Here is a 15,814-nt window from a genome sequence, read left to right as displayed (position 1 = left end):
ATGGACATTTTTCAAAAGAACAAATGCAAATGGCTAACAAACATATGGAAAGATGCTATGGTTCCCTAGCCACCAGGGAGACACAAATGTAAACCACATTGAGGTTCTACCTAACTCCAGTGAGAATGGTCTAATTTCAGAACTCTATTAGCAACACTTGCTGGCATGGATGTGGGGAGAAAGGTACCCTTCTTCATTGCTGGGGGGCGTGCAGGCTAGTACAACCACTAAAGAAAGCAGTTTGGAGAGAGCTTAGAGAACTCTAAACAAACCTACCATATGACCCAGATATCTTGCTCCTAAGAGTCTCTCCAAAGGAGGTGGAAACTGCACATGAGAAACTGATCTGCAACCCCATATTCACACAAGCACAATCTACAATAGCAAAGGCATGAAAGCAACCCAGATGCCCATCCAAAGAGGAGTGGTTAAACAAATTGTGTTACATCTACTCCATGGAATACACTCAGCTATTTAAAAAAAATGAAATTATACCATTTACAACAAGATGGTTCGAACTAGAAATCATTATGCTTAGTAAACTAAATCAATCCCAAAAGGACAAATACCATAGGTTCTCTCTGATATAAGGCAGCCTTCATGCAAATTTTAAGATCGATGACCCTTTCCATATTGCTTTTGCTGCAACCCATGTATTTTGATGTTTTTGTTTTTATTTTCATTTCTTCCGAATTGTTTTTTATCTTATCAAATTCTTCACTGCCTCACAGATCACACACATCATTTTATCCAATAAGTTTTTATTTATTTATTTTCCATTTCTTAATCAGCACTTTCATTATCCAGTAACATGTTGTTTAACTCCATGGTGTTGAACAGTTTTTCTTTTAACTTCATTCCAGTTGTTAAATTTGTTTCACAGCTTCTCCTTTGAGAAAAGGTATAGTGATGGTGTAATGGGGATTATCATATCCCGACATGAAGATACAGTGCAGCATGCAAATCTATTTCCAAAGTAATGTTGGACTCCAGATGACAGTGTTGGGTATATCTTGATAATAGAATGCTGGACTATCTGGCATTGTCTGTCCCAGCAATGTCAGGACACACTTAAATAATAGACTGAGGGACGTATGACTTCTTAAGAAGGTTTATACTATTGTAACAATATGGGGAAAATTAATTAGGGGTTGGAAATTTGGGGAGCGGGGAGAATACTAGACCCCATGCATTAGTACCAGAAAATTTAAAAAATAATAAAAATTTTAAAAATCAGAGTGCTTTCTGAAGCACATTCTCAAAACTGGCCATGTACACTATTTTTCTGTCATTTATTCACCACTAGGTGGAATCATTATATATTAGCAGTTTTATATCTCTCTTGAGGAAAGCGTTTTCATTGTTTCTTCTCCATTGTGTTTTTTTATTCAGTTGCTCAGTTCCTCTTTCATTCAGCTCATCTATCCTAATGTCCATCCATTTATCCATCCATCCATCCTTCCATTCAATAACGAGCAAGTTGAGCCGTGCTCAAGGCCTTTTGAATCTCCTGTAAGGCTTGCAGATGAGGGGTTCTAGGGAAACACTGTCTCCTGGCATTTTGTCTTTTAATAATTCAAGTAATGGAAATAATTACCTAATGGTTACGGGTAGCCAAGGGCATAGCTAAATGATCCCTCAAAGAAGCTTGTGAAATTCTACTAGTGAATATTGTTCCTTAATGTTTAGCTGGAGTTAGGGGAGGCTTTTCAAAACATAGTTCTATCCCTAAAATCTTAAAAGGGGAAATAATTTGCACTTTCTCCGAGGAGATATTCATGTTAGTTCTCCCTAAAAGCTCTTTTACTTTTCCGCAGACTACTTGTAATGCCTGGGTTGTGGGCTTTTGTTTTGACCTGACTGAGCAGGCCTTACTCATAGCTTCAGCAAGGGTCTCCGTTTGGGCCTCTTTGTGCCTTGCTAAGGTCTGTATTCGCTCCCAAGTGTCTCGGGCAAATAAGTTAGCCTATGTTACCCTGGGAGCCCCTTCTGACCATGGTCTTCCAGACCTTAACTGCCTGTGCGTCTGAGATTTCTAAACCTCAGGATTGTGTTGCCTATGGCTTAAGGTAGACAGTAGAGGGGGGCAGGCACTCGGAAACTCAGATGGGCGGTTGGGCCTAGGGGGTCCCTGAAGAGTTTCAGGTGATGCCGAGGAGTTACCTCGGCCAGAAACTGTCAGTCCTCAAACAGGTTCACCTCAGGGCCATGCATCCAGGGCCTTCTCTTAAAGCAGAAGACGAGACAGGATAGGATACAAGCCAGTGGGTGCCTCACATCTCCTTTCCTTTACAACTTCTCAGGATTTGACCATTCCTACGCCGTGGGTGGGGTTCCCAACATCCATGCAGAGTTGCAAGGTGCCAAGCATCACTTTCACAGGGTACAATCCTGCTCAAGAGGAGGAATACTGTAGCTTTCAGGATGTCTTCTCTTTAAAGGAGGCTCACCTGAAGCGAAACACTACTCTGGCAATGTGCTTTTGTCTCTGCAAAGTTGTGCTGAGACTGAATAGCCAGCCATTCCTCACTCCTCTTTCAGAGCTGTGCGGTGAGGGGTCAGGAGGTTCAGCCTTCATGCCTCCACGTTGGGCGCCACTTCTGTGGGGCTCCCTCTCCACAGAGTCAATCCGCCAGTATCCCATTGTCAGATGGGGTGAGCCAACTGCCCGCCACCCAGCCTCCCAGAACACGGTAGACAAACAGACACGGCTGGGCTTCTGTCCAAGCAGTTTTGGTTTATTTGGGAAACGCACAGTCTTATATTAAATAGGTAACAGCCACAGGCCAGGAACTCCAGAAATTCCAGGAGAGGAGAACTAGGAGCCAATCCTCATCAGCACGACCGTAGACGCCACCTCCCATGGGCAATGGGCAAGTAAGCGAAATGGCCCCTGGACAATCAGTCTTTCCAGCCCTGGTTCACGCCCAGGGCTCTTCCATTGGCCGCCATCTTGTTCACCGTGTGCAACGCAGTGACCTTGACTGTTAGTCGCCATCTTGTTGACTTTTCCCCTTGAGCCCCACAATCCATCCGCTCACACTACCACTAAATTAATAAGACCTTGTTAATGACCATACAAATTAAAGCAATAAATATAGCACACAAAGAAAGAAAAATTTCATGATTTTCCTGTACGCAAAGAACACACAGACTACTTATAGTTATTTAAACTTTGACTCAGGAAGTATGAGTTGGGACCACAAATTGTGTTGTGTTCTGTTTTACGTATTATGAACATAGACAAGGAGGAAGAAGAAAAACAACATACTATCTTGGAACTTGGATCATAACAGAAAAAAAAAGTATTTAGATAAGATAAATAAGAGATAATGTTAAGCAAGTAACAAAAGGTATAAGTAGGGCCCGGCGGCATGGCCTAGCGGCTAAAGTCCTCGCCTTGAAAGCCCCGGGATCCCATATGGACGCCGGTTCTAATCCCGGCAGCTCCACTTCCCATCCAGCTCCCTGCTTGTGGCCTGGGAAAGCAGTCGAGGATGGCTCAAAGATTTGGGACCCTGCACCCGTGTGGGAGACCCGGAGGAGGTTCCAGGTTCCCGGCTTCGGATCGGTGCGCATCGGCCCGTTGCGGCTCACTTGGGGAGTGAATCATCGGACGGAAGATCTTTCTCTCTTTCTCTCCTCCTCTGTGTATATCTGGCTGTAATAAAATGAATAAATCTATAAAAAAAAAAAAAAGGTATAAGTAGCTTGGGGACCAGTTATCCTCATTGTCAAACCTGTCGTTACTCGAATATATAAGCATTTCAGAATTGGTTTTTCTAAGACTTTTTTTTTCCTTTGCTTGATTGTTTGCCAAATACGTGTTTTGATCATAGTTTTGCCATAATCTTCCACGGCTTTTGTTTGTTCTGAAGCTAAATTGTACACAAAATATTATTCATTTTTAATTTGAGGTAATCAATACTTGTCTGATGTAGTTTATTTGTCCAGTCAGGGAAATGAGAGAGAATGTGTCTTTGTTTCTTGACTTCTCTATTGCTATTAGACTACAATGGAAATCAGAGGCGTTGCTCTTCTTCTACTGTGTCCATTTAAGTCTGTCTCTAGTGAAGAAAACTTTGCAGCCTAAATTACATGTGTGTACAGGAAAAGAGCTGCTGAATGCCTAAGGCATGTCTGAGCAAGCTTTACTCTCCTATTTGTAATACTACAGGGTACTGTGCTTACAAAGCCTACTACTTCTGTGAGCCTACAAGCAAGTCTGTTACCAGGCAACAACGGATTTCTTATGAAAATGAAATTTAGAAACCTAGATCATTAATTATACAGAGAGGAATGCAGTCTTCCCACAGTTCCTAACCTGCAAGCAATGAAATGCAGCATATACAATAATCAACACTTTGGTTTTACAAAAATTGTCTTGATTTCAACCATATACAGTGGGTAACTGCTGTGACGTGTAGGATGGGAGTGGACCATATTAAAAGTTCACTGTTAACTAAAGTTTGTATATTATTTCCTTAATTTTAGAAATGAAATTGCACCCAGGGGATATACAATTATCAGTAAAGAAAGGTGACCATCTTGGTGATAGTAGTTTAATATGAATGTGTTATGTGATAGAAAAGGATAGGAAACAAGCATGAAGCAAGACTGTAAGGAAGTTAACAGAAGAGAAAGTTATTATAGAACCCAAATCTTACTAAAAAGAGCATATTTGTAAGAGTGGAAAGAGGTGTGATACAACTGATCAGTTCAACCAAAACCTTATTTTTGTGTTCACTGTAATTATAAAACAGAGAATTTCTTTGCGCTTACAGATTCACAAAACTCAGACATGTAATCATGACAGATAGAAAGGAAGATCTAACACATACTATTACTCATTGAAAGTATAAATGAGAGATAAATACTGAGGGGTACAAAGACCCAAAACTAGCATCACTACCAATGGAATTTGATTTTAAAAACTGTGTTTGGGTAGATGATAATTTGACAATTCTATATGAGCTAAGTTGAATGTTAGCTGGCAATGTTACAAGGAAATCTGACTCTCCACTCTTACAGGTCTTGTATCGATTTGAATGCTGTCAGTACAGTTTACAATCTACTGGTAGGTGGACAAATATCTCATTTATTACCAAATTAAAAACTTTGCTCCACAGTTTTTTGAAGCATGTGTCTGTTTTACTCAAAAAGATAAACACACCATGGTTGTGTTTGGCCAAAAAGATAAACAGATTTTTAAAATTCTGAATGATCTTTCTCTTGATGAAATGGCATGAAGAATCTTCTATTATATTATTATTATTATTATTATTATTATTATTATTATTATTATATTGGAGTGTCTCTTTTCCTTTACATGATGTAATCTTTGTGCTATGAATTTGTGTTGGAGTCCAGGTTCAGCTGAGTTTGGAACTCGAAAAGGGTGTGTGGATGAGGGATAAAGAGGAAAGAAATGGACCACAATATATATAAAAAGAATTTTCATTCAGACATAACATAGAACATTTCAATATCAGCACATTTTTTTGTAGAAAAAACATAACCTTCATTCAATCCTACGAAAGAACAGATGGAGTTGATAAAACATCATTTTGAAACAAAATATAAGTTATCATTACAAGGAAATTATTGTTTCACATATCAGTGGATCAAGTTTCTAGAGTACCTAAATAACTTTTATTGGTTTCAGGTACCTGTTATTTAACTAGTTCTGTGAAAATACATACAAAAATTGTAAGACTTGGAAATCCCACAAGATCCAGTGCTTCAGAAATATGTAGCCCTTGACCCTTTGTACTCTAATCAACCAAGTAAGATTATTTAAAAAAAAAATATATATATATATAATTAACAGGACCCAGCATGGTAGCCCAGTGGATAAATCCTTGCCTTGCATGCATTAAGATACCATTTGGGTGCTTGCTTGTGTCCTAGCTGTCCTACTTTCCCTGGGAAAGCACTAGAGGATGGCCCAAAGCTTTGGGACCTTGCACCCACATGAAAGTTCCTGGTTCCTGGCTTGGCTCTGGCCGTTGAGGCCACTTTGGAAGTGAACCAGTTGAAGGAAGATCTTTCTCTCTGTCTCTCCTTCCCTCTGTAAATCTGCCTTTCTAATAAAAATGAGTAAGTGTTTTTAAAAGTCTAATTATTTGTGAAGAGGGAAAAGGACTCGAGGTATAATTATTTAATATGTTGAAACTATATATGTGTGGGTATATATCATATATGTAATTTCAACATATTAAATAATTATATATGGTTATATATATGTATAGTATGAATTCTGCTTTGTTGAACTTCAGAATGGAAAAGTTGCTGTCCAATTTGACAAGATTACATTGTGAAAGCAGTGACCTATATCAATTCACTGACAATAATTGGTGAAAGAAAATCTGTTGCATGTTTCTTTTCAAAAGTGTGAGGTCTTAAATGGCAGTTTCAACATTCAGATTACACAGCCTATTGTTTAGGTATTGGATCAAATATTTATTTACATACATATAATTGATTCTTAAGCCAAACTATTACAAAATACATGTATTCTTAATTGATACTTTTAATGTGTATGCTGTACAAAACAATTTAAGGAATGTTACTTTAGTTATTTAAGGAAGAACTGTTATTTGAGTTGTTTTAGGAACAGGTGATGTAGGGAGCAGATTCCTACCACCATAGTGTAACCAAAGGCCCACACTCACTCTATGAGGAAGTCTTCAATGAGTCGAGCATTCTGGGCAGAGGTAGAGGTGCAAGCTTCTTCTAATTTGTCCCTCTCATTTGTAAGCAAATTGGCAATGTACAGGTGGTTGCCTTTAATATACTGTTGCTCCTTGGATGTGGTCGTGGTCTATTATTCTTCCTCATGAATGAATAAGAATTAACTTGAGGACATCCTGGTTGCTGCTCACGTGTTGTTTTGTTTTTATTTCTCTGATCATTTACATAACCTGTGCTCAAGTTGCCTTTACCTCAAGGTGGTGTTCTGCTTATTCTATCAAGAACAGTAAGCAATTTCAACACAGTTAATACTACTGAGTCCAGGATGTATCTATGTTTGGTTCCTAGCTCCTAGGATATGTTGAAATACTTTTTCACATTTTAAAGGACTTTCAGTGGATTACATGAGCAAATCACTGAACTTTGACCAGAGGAATGGGAATGATGAAATGATCCCAAGCTAAAACACAGAAAGATCATGAAATTGGGTGGACGTTGAAATATCATCTTCAGGAAATTTTGGGTATAATACTATGATTATTTGCCTTCCAAGTATCTGCTCAGATTTTAATTCTGTAGTCCTTCCAATAGTTAAATTGTTCATTAGAAAATTTTGTTGTGACATTAGGACAAAGAGATTTTTGTAAAATCATTTACTTTTGCTATGTTCTTTAATTTTTAGGCAAAGTACAAGTCATAAATGGCTATATGGATGATCATAAAATTGACGAAAATTACAACTGAACTGTTTCGCAGTATTTACAGAATTTATAGAAGAAAAGACCTAAATGAACATTAGTTCATTTAGTCTGTCAGTGGAATCAGAGAAGGATTTTACTTACATCGTGTTTTCTGTAATGATTTCTCACCATAGATTATCAGAGATAATTCTGACCAGATTTTCACAGATGTCTAGTCTTTCATTTCTAAATTCTGCAAAGATAAAAGAAACCTTTTATTAAAATTATATTAATGTTATATATGAAATAATTACATACACGCATTCCTCAACACATTCTTCCTGTAAGAAATGTACACCAATAAGAAAATCCTTAAAATAAATTTTTAAAAATTAGAAACATGAATTTATACTGATTAAAAGATTCTATTAGGTTGATTTAAAAATTTTATTTGGATGGCAGAGTTACACAGAGAAGGAGAGACAGGGAGAAAGCTAGTCAATGCATATTTTTTAAGAATAGGGAATTTAATATATTTACACTTAAATTTAGCATTGGCAGATGAAGTTTAATTCCTGACATTTTTAGTTATTTTTTATTTTGCATTTTGAATTATGTGGTACAATTTTGTATAGACTGGGATTTCACCCCAAATTCCCACTCCCTAACAGATTTTCTCTGTTTTATTACAATGGTGTAGTCTTTCATAAGGAATCATAATTCTATCAGTCTCTTATTTAAGCTTACCCTGACATTGTAGGCACAGACAATGTCAGACAGTCCAGTATCCCTTTGTCTACACATGTCCAACAGTTTATTTCTTTCATCTGGATGCAGGGATGCATGTTGCACTATATCCCCACATCTGGATATGGTAGACCCCAGTACTCCATCACTATACATTTCCATAATTGAGAAGCCATGAAACAGAGTAAACAACTGGTATGAGTTAGAACAACAGCCGCAAAAACAACAACAAATTACAGCACATGAAAAAACGTGCCACTGAGTAACCAACACATCGGTGACTAAAAGGAAACATAAAGTCTCCTGGGAAAAATGATGCCATGTGTAATCCGTAAGCCAGTGACGAATTCGACAAGAAAAAAGAAATTATTTGGAATAAGTAAAACTGAAATAAAAAACATGAAAACACATGAGATACAGCCAAACAAACAAACAAAAAAAACAAAATAAACAAAAAACAGTATGGATCAGACCATTGAAGTTGCACTTTCCATGTTGCTTTCCTTATATAAGACAGAACATATGGTAATTCCTGATATTTTCGATTGGATAATAATCATTTCTATTGTTCTAGCAATTTTGATAGTATTGCATGTTTTCATAATGTTTATTTTTCATTTTTGTTAGATTTATTTATTTTTATTGGAAAGACAAATTTGCAGAGAGGAGAGACAGAGAGGGAAATATTTGCTGTTTGCTGATTCACTCCCCATTTGACCACAAATAGCCAGAGTTGGGCCAAGCCAGGATTTAAAAGCCAGAAGCCTCCCAGGTGTCCCCCATATGGATACAGGATCCCATGGACTTGTGCTATCCTCTGCTGCCTTCTCAGATTATTGCCAGTGAGTTGTGTTGGAAGCGTAGCAGCTGGGATACTCACTGGTTGGTGCTCATAGAAAATGCCGTTGCTTGTATGTGGAGGATTATCCTATTCATCCACCAGAGCAACTCCAATTTTTCCTTATTTAAAAAAAATACATGTCATATTTGTGCAGGGGTCATGTTAATCTTCTCTGTATCATTTCAGATTGAATACATGTGCTGTCGAAGCAAGCCTCCTAATGTTTACTTCTAACGTAGATAATTCAGTAAATCTGATAAATCTAGTTTAGTGATGATGAATTGTGCTTTTGCTTATATAACAGGTACTGTATTTCTTCTTCACTTTTTAAATAAATGTATTTTATTGTAATGGCAGATGTACAGAGAGAAGGAGATACAGAAAAATAGAACCTCTGACACTGGTTCACTCTCCAAATGACCACAATGGCTTAAGCTGAGCCAATCCGAAGCTAGATTGCAGGAGATGCCCCTCGGCCTCCAATGCAGGTGCAGGGTCCAAGGCTTTGGGTTGTACTCTAGTGCTTTCCCAGGCCACAAACAGGGAGTTGGATGGAAAGTGGAGCAGCTAGGACATGAACTGGCACCAACGTGGGAAACCAGTGCATGCAGAGCAAGGATTTAGTCACTTAGGCTATCATGCCAGACCCTCTTCTTCAATTTTAAAAGATATATTCTCCTGATTTTATATGATTTGTTGTGTTTTTATTTTTTCTGAGGATCTTAAATACATCACCCCATTTTCTGATGGTTTGCAGGATTTCTGCTGAGAAGACTGCTATTGGTTACTTAGTTTTCTTTTTATGAAACTAAGTATTTTTCTCCTACTGCTTGATTCTTCGTTTCTTACTATGTTTTAGGATTTTATTTGAAAGGTAAAATTTTACAGAGAAAGAGAGTTAGAGAAAGAAAGTCTTTTGCCTGCTGGTTCACTCCTCAAATGACCACCATCACCAGAGCTGAGCTCATCCAAAGCTAAGAGCCGGGAGCAGCCCCTTGCAGTCTCCCACAATATGCATGGTCCCAAGGAATTAAGCCATTCTCCACTGCCATCCCAGGCCATAAGCAGAGAGATGGATATGAATTGCAGGAGTTTGAACTTGAACTGAAGCCAAATGAAATGTTGGCACCGAAGGCAGAAGCTCAGCCTGCTATGCCACATTACCAGCCCCTACTAGGTTGAGTTGTGAGGGAGAGGCTGTTTGTAAAATGATTGGTGTTACAATTATGTCTCATAGGGTCACTTCCTTTGAATTTCTACCTAGTTCAAACAAGCCATGAAAGATTATGCTGTTGAAAACCTTAGCAAGTTCATCAAGAGATGCTCTTCAGACCTTTTAATACAAAAACAAAGAACTTCAATTATTCTAATGTTTATGACTCATCTAATTTTCAACACATTCAAGCAGGCTTAGAATGAATTATGAAAATTTAATGAAGGATAAAACTGTAGACATGCCACCTAAATAGAAACTTCAAAGTGGGACCAATTTATTTTAGAATCGATATTGTATCATCTTCATATAATATTAATATTATGATCTCTAGAATTAGGAAACTTGGATCCAAAATTCAGTCTTGCCACTTGCTGATATTATGATCTGAAATGTTGCTTCAGGTTTTAAATCTCTTTTATTTCTCTTCCTCCTTTGTAAGATCTATTTTTGGTTTTATTTGAAATCCATAGTTAGAAAAGAGACAGAGATCTTCCATCTGCTGGTTCGCTCTCCAGATGATCACAAAGATTGCAAGTGGGTTGATTTCAAGCCAGGAGCCAGGTGCTTTCTAATCTCCCAAGCTGGTGTAGGAAAGATGTTTAGGTTTGTGGCAGGTGAAAACTTGTTTTAAATTGGAAAGGTGAAAGACAATTTGCTACATTATCTTGCTTATGCTAGGAGAAATACCAGAGGCCAAATAAACTCCTTTTTTTATAAGAGCCAAGAGCATATTGAATTATCACATGCTTCTTGATATTTGTCCATTTCCTAGATTTTTCACCTTAATTACTGCTGTTATTATATGGAGATGTTTGGAGTCAATATATTATATACTCTTATGTCTTGTACTATAATTGAAACAAAAGACACCATGGCATTCATAGTGAAAATTCTATCACTGCCTTGATAGCCAAAGTGAAAACCCAGAGATAACAAAATTTAGATATTCTTGGGTGTATAGAGGCGGGCTTGGTTATGGAGGAATGGTTGGGTTTCATGTGAAGAAGTGTCTTACAGTGATGGATGGCACTGTGGGATTCAACATTAACAATGGTAATAATCTAGGTTGCAATGCTTCTGCCATCTTGCCTTCAAAAAAATAATTAGAATTAATGTATATAGACAGATGAATTTTATGAAAGAGTATGTGCTACACAGATAGATAAATGATAAAAAGTCACCATGAGTATATGATGAGAGCTAGGCTTTAGTTGAGAGTTCAAGGAATCATTACTTTAGTATTTTTTTTTCTCTTTTTAAGATGAGATTTGAGTGACAAAATTTTGTAGGACAAAATAATAGAAATAAAATGGAAGACAACTTAAATCTAAAGAGTCTAAGAAGAAAAAAAAATTCAAGTGTGACATAGGGAAGGAAAAAAAGGCCAATTATGTAGCAAGTGGGAGGGAAAGTGGTATGGGATTGGCTCAGTTTTACTTAATTAGAAGAAAAATTATCCAATTAACACATGACATCCAATAGGTTCAAGAACAATAAAATCTTATTATCCCAATAAGAGATCCTTCAATCTTAGAAAGATAATTAAGGCTTAAGAGTATTTTTTGGAGTGATACAGAGGAAAGCTAGACTGTTTATGCATAATAATATCAATTTGGAATAAAAAGTGTAGCATAAAGAAGAAGGGAAAGTCGGAAGGAACATAAGATACTGGGAATGCTGCAGGCCGTGTGAATGGAAATCCACCCAAGGTCTTTTCAAAATGGAAGACCTAATATGCAACTTTCAAATGTCTGTTTTATTTGCTGTGTTGTAATCAATGCAGTTTAATTTCCATTAAAATTCTATGAAATACAACTGTCTATGAAACCCCAACAGTCCAATCTATACTGTTTTTTGAGTGTCTGTTTGCTCTTTTGGCTGTATCTCATATGTTTTGATGCGGTTTGCTTGCTTCCAAATAATCTCTTTAATAGAATTCATCAAGTGCCCATGAAGTATACGATGGCATCATAGTTCCTAAGAGACTTCTGTGTTTCCTTTTAGTTATGCACGTGTTGCTTACTCAGTGGCACATTATTTTATCAGGGTGTGCTACAATTTGTTGTTGATGTTGTTGTTGTTATTGTTGCTGTGATCGATGTGGCTGTTATGAAATAATGTCAATCCGAAAAAATAGTAAAAAAAAAAAAAGTAATTTTCTTTGATGGTTTAATTATATTATGTCCCATTAATAGGAGTATTTTCTTTTTTAAAAATGATGTGTTTACGATGGCTCAAGAGGTTAATCCTCTACCTACAAACATTAACATCCAACACAGGCACTAGTTTGTAACCCAGCTGCTCCTTTTCCTGATCCAGCTCCCTAGTTATGGCCTGGGAAAGCAATAGAGGACAGCCCAAAGTCTTGGGACCCTGCACCTATGTGGGAGATCAGAAGAGACTCCTGGCTCCTGGCTTCGGATCAGATCAGTTCTGGACATTGGGACCACTTGGGAAGTGACTGAATAAATGGATGGAAGATCTTTGTCTCTCCTTTTCTCTGTGTATCTGTTTTTCCAATAAAAATAAATAAATCTAAAAAAAAAAATGATGTTGCTTTGATGATGATGGTCATGGTTTTTGTGTGCCAATTTGTTATGATAATATTTTTGTTGATTAGATAGGTATTAGAAGATGAACTAACCTTCCATTTAAGGGATATAAAATATATTGTCTTGATGTATTAGCATTTTAAGTTTTCCAGGCAAGACTTAACATTTTGTCAAGGATCTTTCTATCTTTATTTATGTGTTAAGCTGCTTTATAATTTTACTTTGTATGTTGCTTCTATCATTTTTGGTATTTGAGGTATAATAATAAAATATGTTAAAAAATTCTATGAAATACAACTGTCTGAATAAAATGATATTTTGATAGGAGATGGAGATAGAGGAAGCATCTGTAAGACATAAAATAAAACAAAAGAGTCTATTGAAGCCAGAAATAGAAATAAATTAAAATAGTAAAGCATTTCTGATCATCTTACATTCATTATACATATGATCCCACACCTCCCCCCCCATTCCTCTTTTTCTCTTATAAATACAGAGGATCAAAAATTAAAACTTAGCAACCCTCCTCATCCATTGATGATAATTTCTACTGGGATAGTTGACAGGGGACAATCTGAAAAGGAAAATGTGCCAAATCAAATTGAAGATCAGTATAAGACACCTAACAGAAGTGTTTTGAAGAGATATTAAATCCCCATAAAATTGCATGAGAATCAAAATGATAAGAACTCTGTTTGCATATCTCTGCATTCAGTTGACTGCTAAAGAGAAAAATCAAGTTTATGGTTATAGAAAATAATACTACTGCAGTATGCCTGTCTCTAGATAGAAAACAAATATACAAAGCCCAGTCTTGGCCGGCATTTTCCATGAAAAGGAGTATATTGATTTCTCATTTTAAAATCAGTTTGCTTGTTCTTAGGTGGTGGGAACAGACAAAAACAAAACTGTCAAATCGACACTACTTTGAAGGTGGCATCTGCAAATGCAGGTTTTCTTTCTTCCATTGTCTGAGCGGCTTTAATCATTCATATTTGCAGCTGTCTGAAAGGACTCTCATTGGCATCCTTTTCCTGGGGGTAGAGCAATGGAACTGGCTATTCATTTAGACCACTTAGAAAAACCCAAACCATGTATTCTGAGACACAGAGCCTATCTTTTTGGAGTTGCAGCTGTGTTCTAGCACTGATCCTTCTATTTGTCAGATAAGAAAAAGAAATGGCTCTATTTATCCCTTAGAAATGTCTGTATCTTCATGAATTTGCTGCAATTAGATTTCTAAATTTAAATACATCGAGCTTGGATCAGTGTGGGGTTAAGAAATAATAAGACATTTGCTTGATTACTGGAAAGGTTTGCTCTTGTCAATATCTCATAATTTCTAAATTTATTCAAGAATCATCATTGTTATTTTTTTTATCAGAATCTGTCCCTTTGGTACTCCTGACACTGAGTTCAATAGAGTTGTTAGGAAGAAAATTTACTCTGCTACTGAGAGCTGATTCCATTGTCTGGACTCTACCTCCTCCCCACCCCCCAACTACCCCTTGGCTTTTTTTTTTGAATCATGGAGCATGCATAGGATAAGTGTAATAGTAATTTTATAATGGTTAATGATAAAATAGCACATAGATAATTTATACATATTTCTGACTTAATAGATGTCATAGGTGAGAGATACAGAACTGATTATAGAGCTATTATCAGATCAAAAGCACTAATGCCATAACCCATATCCATCTGTGTGTCAAGTAGGGCACCAATGACAGACTGTCATTCAGACTCACATGCTCCCAAATACATGGTATTATATTTTATTTTCTTGTGTCCTTGAAATTCTTCGATCAGAAGATTGAAACTATAGATAGGGATAGTCTGAGGAGTTACTTCTCATTTGCAGTTGCTGTTGTTTAAATATTTATTTTTTATTGGAAAGGCAGATATACAGAGAGGAGGAGAGACATAGAGGAAGGTCTTCCATCCCCTGATACACTCCCCAAGCAAGTGCAATAGCCAGAGCTGTGCCAATCCAAAGCCAGGAGCCAGAAGCCTCCTCTGGGTCTCCCATATGGGTGCAGGGTCCCAAGACTTTTGACGTTCTCGACTACTTTTCCAGGACATAAGCAGGAAATCAGATAGGAAGCAGGGCCACCAGGATTAGAACTGGCACCCACATGGGATCTCAGTGTGTGCAAGGTGAGGACTCCAGCCTCAAAGCTACCACATTTGACCCGAGGAGTTGTTTTTAAAGCATTTTTTGTTTGTTTTTGAGAATGCTTAAGATGGGAATACACTTTCGTTGACACTTGAAAAAAAGTACCAATAATTTGTTAAATATTAGCAATAATCACGCCTTGGATAAACCTCATTGGCTACAATACTGCCACTGCGCAAAGCTTATAATTTGTTAAATAATCATGTACATTCCATTGTAATTCTATATTGCACAGCTGCCAAAATACTGATCTAACCCCTTATTTGTCTTTAATCCATTCAAGTAGATGTGTCTACTACTGGCAGAAAAACTACGAAAGTGATTGCTACTGACAGCAGTCGCTATAAGAAAAGTATTATGTCAATTGTAATCAAGAATTTAAAATATTGTTAGTTTTTCAGAAGCAACATTGCACATTACTTTCAATAATATTTAGTGAATTAGATATTAAGCATGAATAATAATTTGGATAAACAATTATTGAGTGCCATTCTAGCTAGTTTATTGAATAGTCTGAATACATTTAGAATACAAATGTAAAATAGTTTTTATTTTTCTCCAATTACTGCTTTTGGCCACGCTCTGTAAAAAACATATTTCTATGCCATTTATGATGCTGCAGATGAATCTCAAAGCAGTTCATTCATTTTCAATCTAACATACTTGACCCTGGTTAGAAACTCCATTTGCTCTCTCCTCCCTTTGTGCAGCCCCAATCAAGTTTCAGATTAAAAGACATAAGGTGGTACTGTAGAAATCAAGGCTTAATGAAAGAGACACAAGTCTCAAGTGTTTAAGTTCCTCCAGCATTGGAAGTTCCAGCTTATAGCAGAACCCATACCCCCAGGGACTCCTACCTCCACATTAAAAAAAAAAAAAAAAAGCTCAAATTCATACCTGTACTGTTCC

General features: G+C 36.9%; 2 non-coding genes across 2 annotated transcripts; both read right to left on the bottom strand.

The window, feature by feature from the left end:
- Nucleotides 1–9,070: 9,070 nt before the first annotated feature.
- On the bottom strand, nt 9,071–9,173 carry LOC118758694 (U6 spliceosomal RNA). The gene has a single exon (XR_004995790.2). It is a non-coding gene; the product is annotated as a U6 spliceosomal RNA (small nuclear RNA).
- A 5,781-nt stretch (nt 9,174–14,954) lies between these two features.
- On the bottom strand, nt 14,955–15,088 carry LOC118758635 (U4 spliceosomal RNA). Its single transcript, XR_009245056.1, has one exon. It is a non-coding gene; the product is annotated as a U4 spliceosomal RNA (small nuclear RNA).
- Between the last annotated feature and the right edge of the window lie 726 nt (nt 15,089–15,814).

The sequence above is a fragment of the Ochotona princeps genome, chromosome 2 (assembly GCF_030435755.1).
Source record: "Ochotona princeps isolate mOchPri1 chromosome 2, mOchPri1.hap1, whole genome shotgun sequence".
Taxonomy (NCBI): domain Eukaryota; kingdom Metazoa; phylum Chordata; class Mammalia; order Lagomorpha; family Ochotonidae; genus Ochotona; species Ochotona princeps.
This window is presented reverse-complemented; position numbering and strand designations above follow the sequence as displayed.